The sequence below is a fragment of the Choloepus didactylus genome, chromosome 4, assembly GCF_015220235.1.
Source record: "Choloepus didactylus isolate mChoDid1 chromosome 4, mChoDid1.pri, whole genome shotgun sequence".
Classification (NCBI taxonomy): Eukaryota; Metazoa; Chordata; class Mammalia; order Pilosa; family Megalonychidae; genus Choloepus; species Choloepus didactylus.
Genome location: NC_051310.1, coordinates 84,120,071 through 84,145,410, shown reverse-complemented (window position 1 = coordinate 84,145,410; position 25,340 = coordinate 84,120,071).

The window sequence follows — 25,340 nt, the reverse complement described above, 5'->3', positions numbered from 1 at the left end:
GCAAAGCTGAACACCTCTCAATCAAGCATATCAACTGTCACAGGGGGAGAGGAGAACTCAGCTTCACATAAGGCTGCATAATAAACAAGTCCAGAATCTCAGGGCTCAAAATAGAAAACGCATATTTTTGTTATTCAAGCTGCAAGACCATTAAAGGTCTGCAGCAAAGCTTTGCTCATTGGAGTTACTCAGAGCCCATAGCAGATGAAGCAGCCACCATCATAAACCTTGCCAGTTACAGCGTATGAGGCAAAGGAAGCACAATTGGGCCTGCAGTTGGCAATCAAAAGGTCCAGTGTGGAAGTATTTTAAGTCATAACTGCTCACAACTCATTGGCCAAAACTGGTCAACTGGCTCCTTTAAACTAGGTTCTAGAAAGGGCATTGCTGCTGTGAGTCCAGGAGAAAAAGCTGGATATATCTGGCAAACACTGTTAATGACTCTTCCACTCTACTTATGCTATATCTGCAGCTTTCTCAGAATACTGAGAGAATGAATCCCACTGCCAATAGGGCACATGCTCTTTGACACATATTTTTAAGGTGGGTGATTACATGTAGGTATGAAGCCTTCAAAGTTAGCTCTCATGGAGATCAAAATTGAGATCTTGACCTCATTATACACAGTGAGTCCACGTGGACTAGTCAGAATGCTGTTGCATTTTTTTGTCCGCATTTAATAAACAGATTCCTCATAATCGGAATAAGGACTTGCAGGTGAGAGTTATGGCATAAGAAATATTGCGATTTTACAGGAATATCTTAGCTAACAATTTAAATGAATCTATAGAATCTAAGTATATTTTCAAATGTACTCTTGCTCTATGATAAATTTTCCCTTACTTATGAAACAACTTTAGTCATCTACTTGCTCATTCCCACTAAAATACAGGTTTGCTCACCTTTGTTTGCCTAGCAAATGTTGGAGTGCTTGGCACATAGTAGGAGCGTTCTAGTTTGCTAATGCTGCTGGAACGCAAAACACCAGAAATGGATCAGCTTTTATAAAGGGGGTTTATTTGGTTACAAAGTTACAGTCTTAAGGCCATAAAGTGTCCAACAATCGGGTACCTTCACTGGAGGATGGCCAGTAGTGTCTGGAAAACCTCTGTTAGCTAGGAAGGCACATGGCTGGCATCTGCTCCAAAGTTCTGGTTTCAAAATGGCTTTCTCTGAGGATGTTCCTCTCTAGGCTTCAGTTCCTCAAAAATGTCACTCTTAGTTGCTCTTGGGGTGTTTGTCCTCTCTTAGCTTCTTCGGAGCAAGAGTCTGCTTTCAATGGCCATCTTCAAAATGTCTCTGAAACTCCTCTCTCAGTTCCAGTGCATTCTTCAAAGTGTCCCTCTTGGCTGTAGTAAGCTGCTCCTTCTGTCTGAGCTTATATAGTGCTCCAGTAATTTAGTTCAGACCTACCCTGAATGGGTGCAGCAACACCTCCATGGAAATTATCCAACCAAGGGTCTTGCCCACTGTTGATTGAATCACCTCTCCATGGAAATACCCGAAAGATTCCAAAATCTAATCATCACTAACATGTCTGTGCACACAAGATTACATCAAAGATAATGGTGTTTTGGGGGGACATAATACATTCAAACCGGCACAAGAGGCTTGTTTTTGCTGAGTGTTAAATGAATCAGTTAGGGACATCAGTGAAGTATGCTGATCTGGCGTTAAGTATATTGAAGATATTTGAAGACAGACTCAACTACATGTACTCCCATAGCTCCAATAACAAATGGGTCCATGCAAAGATAATAGAGATAAATGTCTTTACTTTTCCTCATTCTTATCCAACAAATATAGCTTTCCACTTGTAGAAAAAGAAAAGGAAAATTTGGGTCAAAGATTTATTGCAATACTTCATCACTTCTCATCATCTTTTTTTCAGTAAGCAAAAAGGATGACAGAGCATTAAAAAGAATTGTTGTGGTGCATAAAGGGAAGCAAGAATTGATTTGAAATCTGGTATCCATTTCCAAGGCAGGCATATGCTGCAAGCCTGTAAGAAAATAGAGGAATATGAAATATTATGTGTTTATTTCCAGCATCATCACTATTAAAATATTTCCTTTGCACAGGTGCATTAGCCTACATGTATTTCCACATTAGCTTTTCTGTATTAGTTATAGAGGAGGGGGGAAGAAATATAGCAAATGATTTATTCTCTTGATATTTTAAAGTGGACAACAAACAGCAAATACTACAAATTGCAAAAAGAAATTGTGCTTTTTGGAGTCTCAGACCACCTTGGCCAAGCTAACCAGGTCTGATATTTGGACAAGGGTAAGACAAGTGCCTGAACTTCTGGGTAGCTGTCCAATCCAAATCTTCAACCTCGTGGAAGCTCCTTATGAAATATTAGTGATAAAAACTGCTTTGTCTTATGATGGCCCCTGATAGGGAAGCTCTGGAAAAATGTCACTCTAACCTGGGAAAGTCCTTTTATTTTTATTTTTTTTTAAGTAAATAAAACCCCAGAATGGATTTTCTTTCCAAAGTGTGTTTTTGTTTTATCACAATGACCTTTCTAAGAAAAGATGAAGACAGCCTCAGGTAAAAAGAAATGGCCACATTTCATCTACAGTTAGCCTTCCTGACCCCTGAACTTGGTTTTTCTATCTGAACCTCTTTTCATGCACCATTTCTCCTGATGCCTGATAAGGGACACTCAAGTGCCTGAGCAAGACCAGATTGGAACTCTGACTTTCATAAAAGCCAGTAAACAAATTCTATTGCACTTTAATTTGCAATATTATTCCTCTGCATTTTCCCCTAATATCACAGGAGGTTGATAAACCGCAGTATTCAGGGCAAAAATCGGAGTCATTAACTCAGCCTCCATTACCGGTTGGAGATCCCTAGTTATAATCTATGTTGTATGAGTATTTTTGTATATATATATATATATGTACATATATATACAAACACACAACCACACACTTCTGTGTGTTTACACACATACAAGTGATATCATCTCATCTTTTTTTTTTCCCCTATCTCTAACACAAAAGTCAAGGGATTTGGGAGCATGCACAAAAAAAGAGATTTCTAAGAGAGCAGCCGATTGGGCCGGGGTCATTCTAAAGGGTAATTATTGTTAAATGTCAGGTTAACTCGGAAGGCCTCAGCTCATCCAACTGAGAGCAGATTAGCCCAGATGGAGACATTTTCAACACGGTGCTGTCTGGCCAATCAGAGACAGCTGGGATTAGCCAAATACCTTCTCTCATCTGCTTGCTCACAGAAAGGTCAGTTTCTGCTCATTGCTTCTCTTTTAAGATGTGGTTTTTTTATTTATGGCAGCCGTGTGCAGGAAATCAGGTCCCTTTTATCAGTGAATTAAATATTCAACATCTAAAACCCACTTTTTGAGAGTCAACTTCATTCACTTGCAAGACCACTTTTATCTTTTTTTTTTTTTTTAAGTGCTGAAGATAGACTGGGTCCAGGTACACTGGGCATATTTTACCCCCAGCCCTCCCACTAAGCTAGAGGTCATGCATTTTCTTCTCTAAGGGCACCTGTTTATGTTTCCTATCATTTTCTTCATAAAAAGGAAGGAAGGGGATGAAACTAGCCCTGGAGTACTCTAAAAGATAATCTGTTTTTATGTACAGCTTTTTCTCCCCCTAAGCAGTGTGAGCACATGCATAAAAATCAGTGACAAAATGAACAGTAAGGAAAACAAAAACTTGTGAATCTTCAAACTATGTGTGTATGTGTGTACATGTACATATGGATACATATGTAGGTACACCCTGTAAATTACCCATAGGAAGCACTTGACTATTTGTTGAAGGCATTATTTAATATATTCTTGCATGAATGTGCATGTTTTCTTAGGAGAATTACGCGGCACTACTTCTTTATTGAATTGTAGTTATTTTCTTAAGTGTAGTTATGTTCACCTTTTAGAATGCAATCAATATGAGATACCAGAAAACTCATCTTCTAAGGAATTTGTTCTAAAGGCCAAATGAGGAAACCTTTGCCTGGCTGCTGCTATGAACCTGTTTCCATTATGCCGCTTCCATGCGGTGGTGTTTTAATTCTCCCATGTCCCAACTCCTTCCATTGTGTTTGCGAAAGTAAAGATTTTTAAAAAATAAGACATGAGGGATACACAAAATGAAGTCTCTTTTCTGGAGAATACACTACAGTTTTACATAATGTAGTGGTTTGAATCAAACATTAGGATAAAATGCAGAGGGTAATCATTAATACTAATTAATTCCTTTTAAGACTATATGCTATGATTATCCTGCATTAAGAATTGTGCCTGTGATAGTATAGAAGGTAATATTTAAAAAAAACAAAACCAAAAATCCTAAGACGCAGTGCCCAGATCTTGGTGTTTAATACCAATTGAAAGAGCCCCCAATGGCCAAAGCTGAAACAATTTGAGCAACAAAGTAAACTACTATCAAATTATAACCCAAGGAACAAAATAAATATGCAAGAGCCCACAATGATATAAATAAATGATTGAATAAATAAATGGGGAGAAGAGACAAGTATCCTGTGCACATGAATTCCAAATCATTATATAGATATTCTGCCATCAAAGAGAGAGTGCATAACTCTATCCTTAAGTGTGGGAGGTACACAGTGACTTCCTTCCAAAGACTACAGTATGGAAAGAGGGAGAAATGAGGAACTTATACTGAAGGAACCTGATAAACATTATTTCAGTCAGTCGATCAAGGTCAACATCAACAGTGATAATTCATGTTGTTGATAGTATGTACCCTTGATATGAAGTGATAAGAAGAGTCCTTTGCTCCTGTGTCCTTCTTCTTGAAATCCCATAACTCTAGTTAATCATAAGGAAAAAAAGGAAGAGAGAAAACCAGCAGACAAATTCCAATGGAGATACATTTACAAAATACCTAACCACCACTCCTTGAAACTGTGAACTTCATCAAAAGCAAGAAAAATGTGAGAAGTTATCACATGTAAGAGGATCCTAAGAGGACATGGGGGTTAAATGTAATATGGTATCCTATATGGGACCCCGAAACAGCAAAGGACATTAGGTAAAAGTTACAGAAATCTGAGTAAACAATGGACATTAGTTAATAATAATGGGTCAATACTGGTTCATTAATTGTAACCAATGTACCATTCTAATTTAAGCTCTTAATAATAGGGAAACTGAATATGGGTTATATGGAAACTCTTCGTATTATATTCATAATAACTCTGTAAATCTAAAACTGTTATAAATTTTTTAAGTTTACTTTAAAAACCTAGGTTAATATCTTGAAAACAAATGCAAATCACAGCAATCTAAAATTTTCCAGTATTTTCTAAGTACTTACGTATTCAAATTTAATCGAGATGAAAGAGCTTATTAAGGTTCTTGAAAGAAAAATGGAGGGTTGGAGAGCTATCTTGAGAATTCAAAGAAGGAAATATGACTAAGCTTTTACAATATCAATTAAAAAATCTTAAATATCTTTTTTAAGCAAACTCACTCAAATCCCAAATAATGTATTTCTTGAAAAATGAACATTCCATATAACACAATCCACTCTCACTCAGTTGGAGTTTGACGCCCATGTGCTTTCAAACTAAAAGGCAGAAAGAGTTTGTGTGTGTGTGTGTGTGTACACATACATTAGAACATTACCTGCTAAATGCTGGCTGATTGTTCTTTCATAGATTGACACCAATAGTATAGATTAAATAATGCCAAGACACCCTTCAGATAACCCAAATAACAGAGTAAAACATTCAGCTGAATTTGCCTCAATTATCTAAACAGTACAGATAGATGCATATTAGATTCTGTTGATGTGAATATTTATCTCAGTGCTTTATCCATTCATGAGAATATGTAACTTTAATGCCCAATTTCAGCCAATTATTTCTCATTTCATTAATAATGGCTGTGTTTCCATTCACTACACTTGCTTAATTTTTAAGTATGTATTTTTGACAAACTGAACATGTCGTTTGCTAAACATCTTCAGGTTGCTGTTGATTCTGAAGAATGGTCAAATATGAATAAATTTTAGTGTCCATAAGACAAATTCATCTGACTCTTAATAGTAGCAGATATCTTGGTTCTTTTAGTCCAGATTGCTTTTGGAGCTGAAGTGTATTTGGCTGTTTTATTCTACTATTCAATTGGGGTCTCAATTTCATCACTGTGTAGCTGTGCTTTTATTTTGATTTCAGAATGCATGTGAAGACTAATCTACCTAAGTGTCTGATAGCCGAATGGGTCCCAGACCAAACAATTCATCTGTCCCTAAAGGTTTACTGAACACATACTACATGCCAAACCATTGACAAGTTCTGAAGCAACAGAAAAGTCCATCTTGCCTTCAGGAGACTCAGAGCATCCCCCGGTTTTTGTAGCATTTACAACAATTGTAATTTACTCATTAATTGCTTAATTAGTCAAGCAATACCTGTCTACTCATATAGACTGCTCCAAGAGGGCAAAGTTACTGCTCTATTTTGTTGCCTCCAGTCCCAGCAGAGTATCTAGCATATAGTAAATGATTAAGAAGTATTTGCCTGAATGAAAAGTTGAATAAACAAATGGGAGATTCTGCTGGTTGTGAACACAATATACATTCCCCCTTTTTTCTTAGTATTAAAACCTGGAACAATTGTTCACCTGGAAAGTACATTTCTAGTCTTTCTTCCAGTTATTTGGGGTACTTCTTACAAAGTTCCTTTGCTCCTTTTTGCCCCACCATTCTTTACTCTTGCTTTCAGTTTGGAAATTGAGTAAGACGCTGGTACTCCACCAGATACATGAGGGCTTGGTCATGAAAGCCAAGCTCTAGGGATGACAAAGCAGGAAGGCAGATGGAGACAGGGCCCCGGAAAGTACCATGGAGCCCTCAGACCAGCAGGAAAGTTCCTATTTCCAGACTTCATTAGAATAATAGAAAAATAAGTTTCTATCTTATTTAAATTGCTGCTAATTTCTGTTTCTATTATGAGTAACTCAAGACATTTTTTTTCCTCCTAACTGAATCAGACTATTCTAAATTCCTGTTGCCAATAGTTGCACATCTGAAACAGATCAACTAACCAATCTTATGAACACCGCTCACATTCTTTCTTTTCTCCACAATTCAAGACCTTTTTTGACTGGGTTAAATCGGTGGTTCTCAACTGGGGCTGATTTGGCCAAACACCCCCACCCTACACCACCCCCCACCAGGGGAACACTGGACAGTATCTGGAGACATTTTCGTTGTCACAGTTGGATTGGGGGGTGCTACTGTCATCTAGCGGGTAGAGGCCAAACCTGTTGCTTGATATCTTACAGGACATAGGCCATCTCCTACAGCAAAGAATTATCTGACCCAAAACATTAATTGTGCCAAGGTTGAGAAATCCTAGGTCAATCTTTTAATTAAATTGACTACACAGCCTGCCTAACCATTAATTTTTAATTAATATTTGTTTTTTAATGTGAGCCTATTTTCTGACTTCGTCTATGTAGAAAATAGTCATTTTTCTTCAAACGGTGAAATAAAATTTAGTAAATATTTGTGCACTTAGCTGAGGGAGTGGGGTGGGGTGGGGTAAGGGAGAGGGGGAGGAGGCAATGTATAAAGAATTCAACAGATGAATGTTCCTATATAAAAAAATAGATTAATGTGAACAGACACAAGAAAGTGTCAAGTAATAAAACGATCACAATTACACAAAACAGTTGAAAAACATGCTTCACAGCTTCTCAAAATGTACTAAAGAGGGTCATGCAGCTCAAAAAACTTTGGAAATGATATTGGAACTTTTGGACACGATACTGGAAACTGATTGGAAATTGGCACCCTGGAATAAGTGCCCCACGATGGGAAAGTGGGCAGATTTGAAAAAATTGTTCTAGATTAGCCTCATCTCCAAGACTTCCTTATTTTTCTCTTTGATCCAAAGAAAGAAAAAAGAAAATTCAGTTAGGAAGGTAAGATGGATGGAGGGAAGCAGAGGGAGGAAGAAAGGAAAGAAGGAAAAAAGGAATGAATGAAAGAGGGAAAGGAGGGGGAAGGAGGGAGGAGGGAAGTGAGGGAGGAAAGAAGGAAGAAAGGAAGGAAGGAAGAGAGGGAGGGAGGGAGGGAAGGATGAATGGAGGGAAGGAAGGAAGGAGGGAAGGAAGGAAGGAAGAGAGGGAGGGAGGGAGGGAAGGAAGGAAGGAAGGAAAGAAAGGATTATCTGGCCCTAAAAAGCAATTGAACCTATTATTGATAAATTAAACTAAACCTAATTATGCTACATGAAAATAAAATAAACAAAACCCACCTCAAATATATAATGACTCTGCACTTATCAACAAAGTAAAATCTCACCTAGCATTAAACAGTTAATATTTACAGGTAACTTTAGAATCATTGCTATCAGCAGGAAAAAAAAAGCTACAATAATCTGATTGCCATCACTTTAACCAAAGCCTGTGTCATAAACCTTGTAATTTTCTGCTGTCGTGCTCAGCCACTTTCAGCACATTTAAATTAGAAAGGACTATGCTAATTTTGCTTCATAGCCAGGGTAATTGTATAAGACACAATTATCTTTTTTTTCCCCAATCGTTTTATTCTGCAGTGTTGTTTAAATTCAGTTTCAGTTACCACAAGTCCTTTCAAGCCTGAACCATCTCTAGCCCCAACCCTGCTAAAAATATTCCTTTCATCTTCCTCAGTTATAAAGCGCTTAGATGTCCTTTTCCAATAGCCATGTTCATTCCTCTGTGATCATTCTGAGGAAAAGTGTGTGAGTCTAAGTTGGTGGGTTAAATTTATATTTAATTAAAGAGGGCTGTCCTTTATCTTCCTTATAGTAATGCTTAACATACCATAGAATTGACTCAAGAAAAAGTAGTAGAAGAATGACAGTTGAAATGTTTAAGAAGAGAGGGGGCAGGAGAGTATTATCACTATGTTCAAATACTTGAAAAAGAAAAGAGACTTACATTGCTCCAAAGGACTAAACTGCTACAAATGCATGGAATTGACAGGGAAGGAGACTTCAGAATGAGAAAGAATCTTCTAGCAGTTTAGTTGGAGTGGGTTTCCTTAGGAAGCAGCAAGCCCTCGCACCGAAGTGTTCACTGGAGTTTAGTGACTGCCAAACTGAGGGGGAAAGGGCACTAGCAGGATTTCTTTTTTGACCCCTACGGAACTTTGTAAAAGTAAGATTGACATTGGTTAGATAGTATCTGATGGGCCAAAAGAGGAAATTGAAAGCAGGAAGGAATAACTAATTTTTTTTTGGTTGATTGGGTGGGTTTCTTCTGACTGTTGGTTTTAGTACTAGACATGGAAGAAAAGATGAAGCTTTAAATGTTAAGTTGTCTGGGAATTCACCTTTATTCATGATTCCTCCCTCAAAGTCTTCCTAATGATCTGTAGAGTCTCTAGCTTAAAGCATCATAAGCTATTCACCTCTCATCAAGTGAGCCACCAGGAGCTTGACTCCTTGCCATGCGACAGCAAGAAAAGGATGTCTTTGGTTCAATTACTTAAGAGCCTAAGCATGTTGATTCATGATTCATGGTGTGTCATGCTCATCACTTACTTTGATGCTAAAGATGATCACTGAGCTTTGAGTCTCCAGAGTAAAGAATTTGCCCTTTCCCAAAAAGAAGTCTGTCCTTTGCCCTGAGGTCCTAGGAGGTCATTTCTAAGTCTTTGGAATGTCACACTTGATGTGAGTGTCTGTTCACCCAGAGCCACACCAACAATGTGATTTAAGGGGGGCCCTGGGTCAAGCCAGATAGTAACAGTGTGATTTGGAGTGCAGGTTTTGGTTCACACCATCAATGTGATCTAGGGTGGGAGCTTTGGGTTTCATGGTATCATCTTGAGCTCTGGTCTCCCTGGCGACTGGGGTCAGCCAAGAGGTCAGCCAACCAAGTTTACACAATTGATCTCCAATAAGGACTCTAGACACCAATGCTCGGGTGAACTTCCTTGGTTGGCAATACTGTGTGCATATTGTCACACACTGATACTGAGATGGTAACAGTCTCCATGGTTCCATGGGAGTGGGCAATGGGAGCTCTGCATTGGGCATTTTCCTGAGCTCTGTCCTGTGCACCTATACCCTTGGCTGATTTTAATCTGTATCCTTTAGTGTAATAAACCATAACAATGAGTATAACTGCTTTCAGTGAATTCTGAAAGTACTTCTAGCAAACTCCCATAAGTGAGGGTAGCCTTTGGAACCATGACTTTCAATTAGTGTCAAATATGAAGGTGGTCCTATGCACTGAGTTCCCATTAACTTTACACAGCCTAACCATAAGAAATGCAAGTCCAAGTGTTAAAATCTCTACTATTTAAAAGCCTGGAACCAAAGGAAGTGGAGGTCTAAAGTCAAAGAATCTGTCCATGATATTATTGCTAATAGCTCCCACTTCTCAGTGAACCTCCCATCTCTTTCTAGGGTGCATTTAAATGCTGCAGGAGTTAGAATTAAAGGAAAGGGCATGGAAAGCAAGGGCTGAGAGCCACTGATTATTCAGTTGAGGTCTCAATTTCATCACTGTGTATCTGTGCTTATGTTAACATCTGTGGCAGGTAGTTTCAGAGCTCAGTATCAAGGCCAACACACTTGAGCAGGTTTTTGTATTTCCAAACACATTAAAAAGTGTGTGCAAGTAAGTTCCAGAGCTCAAAACAATGCTAGTTATGCATATGCAGCCAGGATGCACACATACATATCCATATGCATTTGTTTAATAGCATCTACATCATTGGACCACTATTGAGATAATTTAGCAGTAGTTACCATAATGCAGTAAAAAAGAGTGGAGACATTTTCTGGGAACTCTTAAAATTGGCAACTTATGTATGTGGGTATTGGCACTTATGAAACCTTAACAAGAAGGCATGTAGGCACTCAGGGGTCTGATCTGGGAAAGATGAGATAATGCTTTTGTTGGCTCCATAATTAAGAGCCCCAGCAAATCATCACCCCTTACTCGGTACACCTCAGTTTTCTCACCTGTATAATGGGGGTGAGACTATTGTTTTCTGCATCTCAAAGACATTTTGAAGATTTATGAGATCCGTTTTCTAAAGCATTGTGAACTTCTCAGGGAAAGGTACTATGAAAAATAAAGCATCATTATTCATTTTGTTCCAGGACAGGACCCTTGGGGGTCCCTGAAAAAGAACAAATAGAGTCATTTTTATTTGAGACAAGAGAGAAATGTTCTCCTCTGGAATTCCAAATTCAGCAGAAAACAAAGTTGCAGAAGAATATAGTCAAGTTCATATTAAAAACATTCTGCATTCCTGTTTTTTTTTTCCCCTCTTCTTGACACCTGTATTTACATCCTGAATTGTTAAGATATCAGCCTTCTTGGTGAAAGAGCAGAGAGAGAGAGAATTAAAAGATTTGTAAGCAAACATGTTTGGAGAAATTCGTCTTAGTTTATCTGAATCACTGTTGAGTATCTGTTTATAGAAGCTCCTATACAGCCTAGATGGCTGCCTACTTGAAATTCAGAAGCGGTACTTTGCTTTGGAAGGTTTAATCTTTTTATTTCTTCATCTTCTTCTTTTGGTAGAAGAAAAAGATTGTATGGGCCACAAGGCAGCATCGCTGTTAAATATATTTCTACTCATGGTAACAGACTACAATTATGTAGAAATAAACATGCTTCTTTCTGTTTGATTATACGATTTTAGAGTATCAGTGGCAAGCACCTTGGAAAGAAAATACAGCTTTGCAAAGAAATAATTTTGATAGGAATTTTTTTTTTTTCTCACTCTCACCCTCTCCCCTGAAGAAACACCTAAAGTCTGACTGAAAAGGCTTTCTAAAGGTGCCCCATTTTTCCCGGGATCCTCCTGGGTGGGATAGTACATTCTCTTTTCCTTTTTACCTCAGGATTTTATCTAACTGCTTAACTCTGAAGGCTCAATTGTAACTCACCTTTGACCCAAAATGAGAAAAAGAAACATTAAGCATTCTTTTTATTTGACGTTACAAGTACTGCACTGCCCCTTGGTTGTTAGCCAATCATGTAATAGAGTCTTCAACGTTTGATTTTCTTTCTTAATTTAAAGGATCTTAACACTGCACAGTTTGACAGTTCTGAGCATGGAACTGTCCTATTTCACCGCAGGATAGTCTGGACACTGGCTATTGTGTTCCCAGCTTCCTCCTTCAATGAATGGGGAAAGGTAGGGCTGTTTTACTGGCTTTGAACCCAATGTGGAGCCTTATAGGATTTTGCTTTTTTCCTACCTGAAGAAGGAATTTGCCTAAATAAATCCCAGTTGGGGAGGATTCAATTCCTGGGAAGGACTCAGTTGCCTCAACTGGACCCCTTTTCTTTCCCCCTCCCTTTTCTGGGCACACTGGTACTGCCATTCTTTGCTGCACTAGACTCCTGAGGGCAAGCCGAGGCTCAGCTATCCTGCCTTGCTGTTGAGTCACAGAATCTAATGATTTGAATCAACTTCAGGGATCATCTAATCCCTGTGCTTTAGTTTCTGGGGCTGCTCAAGAAAATGCCATGAGATGGGCTGGGTTAAACAATGGGCATTTATTTGCTGATGGTTTTGAGGCTAAAAGAAAGTCCAAATCAAGGTGTCATCAAGGTGATGCCTTCTTCCCAAGACTGTGGCATTCTGGGGCTGGCCATTGGCGATTCTTGGTCTTTAACTTGTCACGTGGCAAGTCACATGGCAGCGTCTCCTGATTTCTCTCTTCACTTCCAGGTTCTGTTAATGTTTAGCTTCTGGCTTCCAGTGGCTTTTCTCCCTCTGTCTGAACTTCATTCTGCTTATAAAGGACTCCAGTGATAGGATTAAGACCCATCCTGATTGAGATGGACCACACCCGAACTGAAGTAGCCACATCAAAAGGTTCTACTTACAATGGGTTCACACCCACAGGAATGGATTAGAACATGCTTTCCTAGAGTACATACAATCTCCAATCACCACACTTTGTTACTCAACGTGTGGTCCTTTACCAGCAGCATCAGCACAACCTGGGAGTTAGGTAGAAATGCTGAATCCTGGGCCTTAACCCAGACCTACTGAATTAATATCTGCTTTTTCCCAAGATCTCCAGGTGATACATATGCACATTATAGTTAGAAGAGTACTAACCTAATCCAACATGCCATCTGATGCAAGAATTTCATCAAATTCTTGGTTGTACAATGGAATCCCTGGGGCTTTAAAAATTCTGGTATAATTGGTCTGGGGTATAGCCTGGGCATCAGTTTTTTTTTTCTAATAAAGCTCCCCACATGATTCCCATGTGGTCCCATAATTTAGAACCATGGATGGCCCAATACTTGCAGTTCCCTAAGTGAGGTCCCAGGGCCGTCAACATGTGCTTCACTCAGAAACCTGTCAGAAATGCAAATTCCCCAGCCTCAGACCAGACCAACTGATTCAGAAATTCTATTGGTGGGGCCCAGCAATTTGTCTTAACATGGCTACCAGGTTGTTTTGATGCAAGTTCTAGAATTACAGGCTTAAGAAATAAGGATGCCCAAGCCCCCACCCCAGACAAGTGAGTCTAGATCTGCACTGTCCTGTGGCTATTTACATTTAAATTAATTTAAATGGAATAAAATTAAAAATTTAGTTCCTCAGTTGTACTAGCCACATTTCCAGTATTCAGTAGCCACAAATGGCTAGTGATAACCAGATGGGACGGTGCATGATCACATGATCACAGAAAGTTTGGCTGGGTAGGGCTGTTCTGTACTTCGGGTGAGGGGAAGATGGACATGAGTAAGAACAATGACAAAACAATGGCAAAAATAATGATACCCATGTGTTAAGTGATTACTACTTGCCAAGTATTGGAACTATGAATATCTGGTGACCTCCTTTTTTCCCTTACAGACTGCCAAATTATTGTTTAATTATTGTCCTTGAGTATATGAGAGATTTTAGTGAGGCCAAGGAACAAGCAAAAGAGCAGGGAGAAGAGAAGCAAGAGGAAGAATTATTTTCTCTATCAATAAAAGACGTCATTTGAAGAAACAGGTTGACTTTAAAGCCAGAGAAATGATGGAGTATAAAGGAAAACTTTCAGACCAGGAGGGAGATAAACCAGTAAAATATCACTTCTAAAGCTTTTCCCCTCTCTCTAGACTAGAATAAAAAAAACCTCTCTTGACCATTTTTTACTTTTCTGGGAACCAAAGCATTTTGTCTTCTGAATTTTCTCCAATATTTTCTCCTGGATACTCAATGTTCTATGTTGGGTACCAGCTAAGCCAGGTAAAATCTGCCTGTTAAAACCGCCTACTCTACTCATATAGAAAACACATAAATGTTAATTGGATGATGTTAATTTATTTAATCTTTAAACTACAATCCAGAAGAAGAATCAGAAAACATTCTGTTCTCTTTTTTCGGTCTATGACCATTATTTTAACAATTATTGCATTTTCAAATGTCCAAAGATCACGTTGGTTTTATCTCTGATTCTTTAGATTCTACTTGCATTGTCACAGTCCATATTTGAGAACTTTCACTTTCTTTTTCATATTTTTCTTTCTTTTTCTTATTTTTTCCCTTCTCACCAGGGGTATATGTTAAGAACTTGCCACGTAGAACTAGAATCCAGGAGCAATTAATTGCCCATTTGGCAAAGTTTTGTTGGTTGGGCCTTTCTGTAACTTTGCATCTGGGGTTGACTCTATTTGGTTAACCTCTTGCCATAGACGTTTCATTGGCCCCATCGGCCTTACCTACAGAATAAGATTAGACTCCTTTTTATGCCCAATCTTTTATTGCAGTAGTCCCACCTGCATAATTTTGGGACATTAACAGCCCTCCATTTTTCTCCCATGTGACTGCCCTGCTGTGTTGCCACGCCCTTGTTGGCAGGTCTACTCTGCTCTCCTTAGATTAGCTTGCCACTGCTCTTCCTAAGGACACAACTGCAAACTTGAGAGCCCCTTATCTGGTGGAGCTTAAGCTCTACTGATGTAGTGATGGCCCTTTTGAAATCAGAGTTCCCTGAGGCATCCTCAGCCTCCCCGGCCTCCCCAGCTCTGCCTCTCTGGCCTCTGAGAGGGCATGCATGCTGCTTTCCCTAATATTCCACCTCACCTTTGAGACTTGCCAGGACAATTACAAACATCTACAGCCCTGGGGATATGGGAGGTACCACAGGACTCCCTGGGAGCCATGGCTGTTACTAGGAGTGGTGATCCCCTGTGCTTCTGCTGGGGTACAGTTTTACCAAACCCTCTGATTTCATTACTAACCAGAGTACTTGACATCCCACTTTGAAGCACTGAAGCTTCCCCAAGGAACAAAAAGTTAATTAAAAGTTTCCACCAAAGTGTCCCTCTCATTATAAACAGGGGGTCTGTCTGAAAGGCAAATTCCAATCTCCACCTAGAAGGCAGAAACTATTTGAAAGCCTCCGGAGTGCAGTTTCCCCAGCTTCCAAAAATTAAGGTTTGGTCTAAATTACACTCATAAGTACATTTTTTCTTGCCCTCTCCATTTTCTCTCCTCCCTCAATGATAAATAAACAAGGGTGAATAGAGAAGACCATGTGTGGGGGCAAGTCAGTTTTGGGGATCCCAGGAGAAACTTTACCTATTACTCCTGCTTGCAGATATGAGCCAAATCCCCATACATATTTCAATGCATATTTTTCTCTTCTTCAATTTGCCCATGACTTAGAGTTCCTCTAGCACAGGGGAGTTTCTGATTTATTTTAGTGGCAAAAGGCTTTCTTCAAACAAAATCTTACATGGAAATCCAATATATGAAGCAGAATAAAAACATGCTTCTCCGGGTGAAATAGGGTGGGTCAATGGTTCCTTCCCCCTCATCTCTCCGTTTAAGGTCATGAATTAGGGTGGAGCCCTTCATCTTACAGATGGGGAATTTAAGGCCAAGACAAGTTAAACAACTTTCTGAACATAAGTTTTTGATGAGCATAAAGCTGAGAACCTGGCCTTCTGGATCCCCATTCTGCTTTCATCTGGTTACGCCATGATACCTTGAGTTAAGTGGTTGTTCAAGTCTTCAATTAGGAGTTCTCATGAATGAATATTTCCTTAGCTATGAAACTGAAAAAATTGCTGAAAAGCCCTCCCTAAAGCTAGCTCCTGTAGTCCTTACTTTTCTGTCTCCACTCTGTAAAATGGTAGAAGCAATATGATAGGAGCCACTGAGATTTAGCATTGGAGGAGAATTTGTGGATGATCTTGTGGTAATTCATAAAAAGATTGAAATTTTTGATTGACAGTTTTGCCTTGAGATATACATACAGACTTTGGCAACATTTTAAATCTCATTAGACATTTTCACCTATTGATGCAATATTAAGCCTTTCCTTAAATATACAAAATATTAGAATTTATGGAAAACATTCTATATGCCATTTACTATGTTATGTACTTTGCATATACAAGCATGCCTTGTTTTACCACACTTCAAATTACCGTGCTTTGCAGCTGTTGCACTTTTTACAAATTGAAGGTGTATGGCAACCTTTCATCAAGGAAGTCTATCAGTGCCAATTTTCCAGCAGCATGTGCTCATTTGTCTGTGTCACATTTTGGTTTTCATTGTTATTATATCAGTAATGGTGATCACAGATCAGTGATCAGTGATCTTTGATGTTACTATTGTAATTGTTTGGGGGATGCCACGAATCACACCCATATATGACAAGGAACTTTATGGATAAATGCTATGTGTTTCCCCGACTGCTCCAATAACCAGTTGCTCCCCCATCTCTCTCCCTTTCCTGGGCTTCCATATTTCCTGAGACACAGCAATATTGAAATTAAGTCAGTTGATAACCCTACAATGGTCTTTACGTGTTCAAGTGAAAGGAAGGGTCACATGTCTCTCACTTTAAATCAAAAGCTAGAAATGATTAAGGTTAGTGAGGAAGATGTTGAAAGCCTAGATAGGCTGAAAGCTAGAGCTCCTGCACAAAACAGTTAGCCAAGTTGTCAATGCAAAGGAAAAGTTCTTGAAGGAAATTAAAGTGCTACTCCAATGAGCACACAAATGAAAAGAAAATGAAACAACCTTATTGCTGATATGGAGAAAGTTTTAGTAGTCAGGATAGAAGATCAAAGCCACAATTTTTCCTTAAACCAAAGCCTAATCCAGAGCAAGACCCTAACTCTCTTCAACTCTGTGAAGGCTGAGAGACATGAGGAAGATGCAGAAGAAAAGTCTGAAGCTAACAGGGATTGTTCATGAGATTTAAAGAAAGAAGCTGTCTTCATAACATAAAAGTGCAAGGTAAAATAATAAGTGCCAATGTAGAAGCTGCAGTAAGTTATCTAGAAGATCTAACTAACATAATTGGAAAAGGTGGCTATACTAAACAGATTTTCAATGTAGTTGAAATAGCCTTATATTGGAAGATGCCATCTAGGACTTTCATAACTAAAGTGGAGAAGTCAATGCCTCAATTCAAACTTCAAAGGATAGGCTGACTCTTTTTAGGGGCTAATGCAGCTGGTGACTTCAAGTTGAAGCCAACGCTCATTTACCATTCCCAAAATCCTAGGATCCTTAAGAATTATGCTAAATCAATTTGCCTGTGCTCTAAAAAGGAACAACAAAGTCTGGATGACAATACATGTGTTTACAACATGGTTTACTAAATATTCCAAGCCCACTGTTGAGACCTGCTGCTCAGAAGAAAAGATTCCTTTCAAAATATTACTGCTCATCGACAATGCACCTGGCCACCAAAGAGATCTGATGGAGATGTACATTGAGATTATGTTGTTTTCATGCCTGCTAACACAAACATCCATTCTATAGACCATAGATCAAGGAGTAATTTTGACTTTTTGGTCTTATTACTTGAGAAATATATTTGTAAAGCTATAGCTGCCGTTTATAGTGATTCCTCTGCTGGATCTGAGCAAAGGAAATTGAAAATATTCTGGAAAGGATTCACCATTCTAGATGCCATTAAGAACATTTGTGATTCGTGGGAGGAGGTCAAAATATCAAAACTAACAGATGATTGGAAGAAGTTGAATCCAACCATCGTGGATGATTTTGAGGGGTTCAGGACTTCAGTGGAAGGGGTAACTGCATACGTGGTGGAACTAGCAAGAGAACCAGAATTAAAAGCAGAGCATGAAGATGTGACTGAATTGCTACAATCTCATGATAAAACTTTAACAGATGAGGAGCTCCTTCTTTGGGTTGAGCAAAGAATGTGGTTTCTTGGGATAGAAACTACTCTTGGTGAAGGTGCTGTGAACATTGATGAAATGACAACAAAAGATTTAGAATACTGCATAAACTTAGCTGATAAAACAGTGTCAGGGTTTAAGAGGATTGACTCAGATTTGAAAGAAGTGCTATGTAGGTAAAATGCTATCAAATAGCATTGCCTGCTACAGAGAAATCTTTCATAGTAGGAAGAGCCAATCGAAGCAGCAAACTTCATGATTGTCTTATTTTAAGAAGTTGACACAGCCACCCCAACCTTCAGCAACCTCCACCCTGATCAGTCAGCAACCATTGACATCGAGGCAAAGCCAGAAAAAAGATTATGACTCACTGAAGGTTCAGATGATGGTTAGAATTTTTAGCAATAAAATATTTTTTAACTGAAGTATGTACATTGTCTTTTGTAGACATATTGCTGTCACACATTTAATAGACTAGGGCACAGTGTAAACATATATTTTATATGCACCGGGAAAGCAAAAAATCTGGGTAATGCACTTTGTTGCTATGGACTGGAACTGAACCTGCAATATCTCCAAGGTATGCCTGTATTACCTCATCCGTTCCTTACCATTACGTCTTAGAAGATAGCAATACCTATATCATCTTATAGATAAGACAGCAGAGGTTTGGAGAGACCCCCATGACCAAGGGGCATGCAGCCATAAGTGAGATGGACAGTATTTTATTCTAGGTTGACTGATTACAGAGACTGGGCTCTTGATGTCTCAGTTATGCTGAATAATTTGGATACACAGATCCTGAGATGTTGTTTATATGATCTTTGCATTAGTCTCTTAGAGCTGCTGTAACAAATTATCACAAACTAGATGGCTTAAAACAACAGAAATTTATTCTCTCACAGTTCTAGAGGCTAGAATTTTGAAATCAAGGTGTTGGCAGGGCCATGCTCCTTCCTGAGCTCTAGGGAAGACTTCTTAATTGTCCCTTCTAGTTTTTGGTGGTTGCTGGTTCTTTGGCTTGTGGAAGCATAATTCCAATCTCTTCCTTCGTATTCATATGGCCTCCTTCTCAGTGTGTCAGTGTCTCTGGGTATCCTCTCCACTTATAAGGACACCAGGCATGGGATTTTGGACCCACTCTAATCCAGTATGGCTTTATATTAACTGATTTCATCTTGAAAGCCCTATTTATAAGGTCACTTTCTGAAGTGCTGGGTAGACATGAATTTGGGGGGAAGGGGGCACTATTCAATACAGTACAACCACCATTCAAAGGGAGGCAGAGAAAGCCAAAAAGTGGGTTTCTCACTTCCTCAGCCTTCATCCATCCCAACGACTCCACAGAGTCAACAAGCTGCTAATGTGGGAAGGCAGCTGCTCTGCTTCACTCAGGAACAGCAACCTCTACCATCTAGCTCTCTAAGACCTGGACTCTAAGCTTTGGTTTGGAATGTAGGATGGGTGAGAATACTTTCTGCTCACATTGTATGCCAGGCTGAGCTTCCCTGGCATCATGGATCATATTTCTATGCCAGTGACTGGCTCACTAGCAGTTTTGGGAAAAGAAGCACCAAAGAGCTAGGGACTATGCAAAGACATGGATAGGTGATGATACAAAACCACAGTCTATAACAAAATATATGGTCAGAACTCCCCACTATGTGGGATCTGACTCCCAGGGGTGTAAATCTCCCTGGCAACACAGGATATGGCTCCCAGGGTTGAATCTGGACCCAACATCATGGGATTGAGAACATCTTCTTGACCAAAAGGGGGATGTGAAATGAAATGAAATAAAGTTTCAGTGGCTGAGAGATTCCAAATGGAATCGAGGGGTCACTCTGGTGGGCACTCTTATGCACTGTATAGATAACACCCTTTAGGTTTTAGTGTATTGAAATAGCTAGAAGTAAATACCTGAAAGTATCAAACTGCAATCCAGTAGACTTGACTCTTGAAGATGATTGTGTAACAATGTAGCTTACAAGCAGTGACAGTGTGATTGTGAAAGACTTGTGGATCACATTCCCTTTATCCAGTGTATGGGTGGATGAGTAGAAACATGGGACAAAAAAAAAAAACAAACAAATGAAACTTGGGAGGTGGGGGATGATTTGGATGTTCCTTTTTACTTTTATTTTTTATTCTTATTTTCACTTTTTCTGGTACAAGGAAAATGTTCAAAAATAGATTGGGGTGATGAATGCACAACTATATGATGGTATTGTGAACAATTGATTGAACACTTTGGATGATTGTATGGTATGTGAATACATCTCAATAAAATTGAATAAAATATATATATATAGGCAGTAATTAGACTAGTGTCATGACAACAGGTAAAGAAGATACACAAATACAGTGGGAGCTCTTTCAGATCTGTAATTGTGGACTCGTTATCGTATTATGTGAGTAGAAATTTCCACTATCTTGATCCCATATCCTCTCAAGTTTTTGCCCAGTTTCTCTGTTCCCCTTTACTGACAAATATCCAGAAAGAATAGTCTATGTTCATGCTCTCCAATTCTTTTCATCCTATTCCCTCTTGAATGCAATATAATCAGGCTTCCATCATCCACTACCTGTCAAGATCACCAATGACTTCCACACTGCTAATCCAAAAATCAGTTCACCTTCCTCGACTTACTTGACTTGATTTAACAAATTGATAATTTCCTCCTAGAAACTCTCTTTTAACTTGGTTTCCAGGAGCTCATTGTGTCCTAGTCTTCCTTCTACCTCACAGGCCACTATAACATTAGCATGTTCTATGATTCAAATCTTTTCTCTTCTCGATCTATACTAAATCTAGATGATCTCAACAAATGCAATAATATAATGATGACTCCAAATTTATATCTCTAGTTGAGAATGTCCTCTGAGCTACAAACTTTTATACCCAAGTATCTAGTAATGAGGATACTTGGTCGTCTAATAGTCATCTCAAACTGAACATATACAAAACCAAACTCCAGAGGATCATACCACCCAAACTATAGGTTATGTAGTCTGCAGCATCTTTATAAAAGGCAACTCCATTATTCTAGCTGTTCATGAAAAAAAAAAAATGATTAAAAATGTCACCATCTTTAATTCCTCTCATTCTGTCATAAACCAAAGTCAATCCATCAGGAAATCTTATAGGCTGTACCTTCAAGATTTAACTGGAATCTATTTCTTACTGCTACTACCACCTTCATCCAAACTTCCATTTTCTGTTGCCAGGGATATTGCGATAACTTGTTTCCTGCATCTGTTTCTGTCCCCCTACAGCCTTTACTCAATATAACAATTAAGGGTGAACCTTTAAAACAGAAGTAGGTTCATAGACAGCATTCTTTTGCTCCAAATCAGACATCAGCTTCTCATATAACTCAAAATAAAATCCAAACTCCTTGCAATGGCCTTTAAATCCATACATTTTCTGGCTCCTCACTACCTCTCTTGCTTCTTTCCTAATCCTTTCCACTATTCTCACTTCACGCAGGCCACACTGGCTTCCTTGCTTTCCTTAAACATATCTTGAATACTTCGGCCACAGGATTTAGTACTTGCTATTCACCCTGCTAGAAAATAGCTTCCTCCAGATGGCCATATGAATTTCTCCCTTATCTCCCTTAGAGCTCTGCTAAAATATCACTTTATCAGTGAGGCTATCCCTTTATCAACGGTAGCAGCTGGTCTCCAAAGATGGCTACCTAATTAACCACAGTTTCTTCTTATTCATACTATGTATTTGCTTCTCCTCTTTAATCTAGTGAGGCCTTGTGATCTGCTTTGGACCCATAGAATGTGACAGAAGTGACACTTTGTGGCTTCTAAAGCTAGGTCATAAGAAGTCTTGAAGCTTCCATCTGGATTTCTTGGAAGACATGCTCCAATGGGAAGCCAGTCACCATATAAGAAGGCTGGTTATCTGGTCTACCATGATATCAGGAAGCTCAGAGAAGCCATGTGTAGAGGTCATGAGGAGCAGCAATGTCTGGCCAGACTCCAGCTGTTCAGCCACCCCAGCCGAGAGACTTGTAGTGTGAGTGATAAAGCCATCCTGAATGTCCAGTTCATTCAGGTCTTCAAATGACTCCAGCCAACATGCTATAGGACTGCAACTGTGTAAAGACCCCCAAGTAAGAACCCTCCTGCTCAGCCCAGCCAAGCTACAGATTCATGAGAAATAATAATGAATTTTGGTTTAAGCCAATAAGTTTTAGGGTATTTTATTGTGTAGCAATAGCTATCTGGAACAAAAATCATTATGCATTCTACCTCCCTCCATACATAGTGACTCTCTATTACCCTGCTTCATTTTTCTTCATAGCTCTCATCACCCTGTGGCTTGCCATGTACTTATCTATTTGTTATTGCCTCCCTATCCCAACAGGAACATAAGTTCTGAGAAGGTGGAGACCTTGTCATATTCACTACTGTATCCCTAGGGCCAGGAACAATGTCCATCATAAGGTAGGCACTTAATAAGAATTTGTTGAATGAAAGAATGCATTTAGTTTATTCTTTTAAGTTTGCTTTTTCTAAATATTACAAGCCCATAGGAAGAAAAGACTAAAATTATTTAAAATATGCTCATGCCTATAGGCTACTCGTTTATGGACACAACAAATGGAATGGCCCTAAATGCCTTCATTTTCACCCTCCCATTGAAGCATATCTTCTAAAGGGAAAAGAGTATGGCTCTTTTCCTTTAATACATACTGACTTTGAGTGAAACGTACTAGAAGCCAAAAAGAAGAGGCAGACAAATTCCATGAAAATAGCTCCTAGCCATAACCCAGATGAAGATGGCCATCAGAATCAAGTCAAACCCTGATAAAGAGTCCTTTTCTGGACACTTGCACAGTTCCTACCTCTCCCGCCATTTATTTCTGAAAACACTCAATAATTCCTCCTCACTCCATAAACACTTGAGGATTGCTGGCAGTCTCTCGGGTTCTGTGAATACAGAGGCTAAAAGAAACATTCCCCACTTTCACAGAATGAGTGAGAATGAAAAAAGCACTTGGGCTGCAAATAAACTTTGACATAAAATGTTTAAAGTGACTTACAAGTTGAAACCAAGAAGTTTTGTTTGCAGTGAAACAGAGTTCAAAATATCTTATCATCTCAATGACATTGCAGAGAAATTTCATGTATGAAGATGCTGCTTCTTAGCTTTGGTTGCCTTTTTTTCATATTGGCAGTTCTAGAGATAGGAGGAAGGGACTACACAGTCTCATGGTCTTTTTAAACCAGTTCCGCTGGTGAGGACCAAAAGGAATATGACTTTACCTGCTTGGCTCATAGACACACCCATGAAAACCAATGAGGAGATGTGACAATGTCACCAGTTCACATACTATCTCTGCATCTCCTCAACAGTCCTCACATTTGTGGGCAAGGTAAATGCAATGGCTTGTCAATAATGCCACCTGGCTTCCGTTTCCTGTTCTCCAGAACAGTTTGTGTCAGTAAGTAATACCTCATGCACAGCTGCCAAGAAATGCATCCCCACTGCCCATCCCTCACCCACAGCCCATGGAAGTTTTTCCAAATCAGTTATGCCCTCAGCTTGGGAACAGCCAGTGATGGAACAGGTGTTCTTAACCCATCCTAGGACCCAGAAGGTTGAATGAAGAACAAAGTTTTGTATTTCTATCTCTCGGGTGCCTATGTTTAATTAGTGGACCAAATCACCCATGAAATGGGCATGAACACAGCCTGAAGTTTTTCCTCTCCACCCCGGAATGGAAACAGGTGTTGGCTAACCCATACTGGGCACGACCTGCTCTTGCTGTGAGCTAACAAATCTCAGTGCTTGGTAGCTTGGGTGGACGGAATGAATGCACCAAGTATGGGGGATGGATCTGTCTGTCGGCTGGGAGCAGCCAGGGGCTGAGCTCTGGAATCTCAGAGGGAAATTTACAACACACGAGCGCATGGCAAGATGAGCTCTTAACAAGCAGTGTCAGAAGCAGGATAAATTGGAGGCTGGAGCCACATTCTGGGGACATACCACCTTAACCTCTCCACTGCTTACCCTGAAGTTATTTTCCTGTGCAGGATGCATCACGAAGCCCACCCATGGAGTCACTTTCCTTTCTTTAGATGCTTATGATCCATCATGCATGGAGAGAGAATGAAACAGAAGGGCTCTCTGTGGACACAGCAGGGGAAATTTTATTGCTTAAAATAGGAAGGTGATGATTATTTTTATTTTAACTTTGTGTGCCTCTTGCTTCACCTGTGCTGCCTTCCCTGTTTTGAATGAGAGGGTTTGGAAGGATCTCTTCTTTTGGTCTCACTGCCCCATGGGCTCGAGCTTCCTGCCTGCTTTTCACCTTAATGGGTTAACTTCATAAAACTGCAGCTCTTTATTCCAGCCTGAGATTTCCCATCATACTTTAGGACCAGCGAACCGTCCCTTCTTTGATGGCACCTTTGGCTCCACAATAGAAGCCAATTTGTTAGACTTCTTTACAGGTCAGGGGCTGCGTGAAGATGTGGAGGACGCAGCAGTGGGCAGTGGAAAATGAAGTTGTATTCGCTTGGCAAATTATACGTCTGCTGCACTTTATGGGCCCTGATTTCCTTCCCTCTCCTTTTCTCTCCCTCTCTCTGCCCCCTCCCCAGCCTCTAGCCTTTCCTTTAAACTGAGGAAGCGTGTATGTGAGATAGCGTCACATATGCAGTTAATGTACGTTAATAGATTGATTCCAGTGACACGGATCATAATGAACAGTAAATTGTTTTATCTCTTAAGTCTTATTTGGTCAGCCAGGAAAACATATGAGGTAATATGGCTTGGACTAAATGGACCGTATAATAGATCTCCTTCTAAAGAATAAGGACAGGGGTGACAGCGCCTCTTATGATTAATGAAAATAATAATGGTCCTGAAATTGAAATTTTTCTAATTTTTTTTCCCTTCTCCTCTCTTGGCTGCCACCAAAAACTTCAGCCAGGAGATGATTTGTGCACACTAACTGGCTCTGACTTCTTCAGCTAAGAACATACATTGAGGGAGTGGGGGGAGGGTAGGAAGCAAAGGAATGAATTGGCTATGGCATTTTTAGTGGGCCACTTGCCTGGACAGAAGCACTGTCATGCAATCTCTTTTCTGCAGGGTTCTGATGTAAAGGTTTATTACAGACTGTGGGGATTTGGGTAAGTGCCTTTGGCATCAGATATGTTA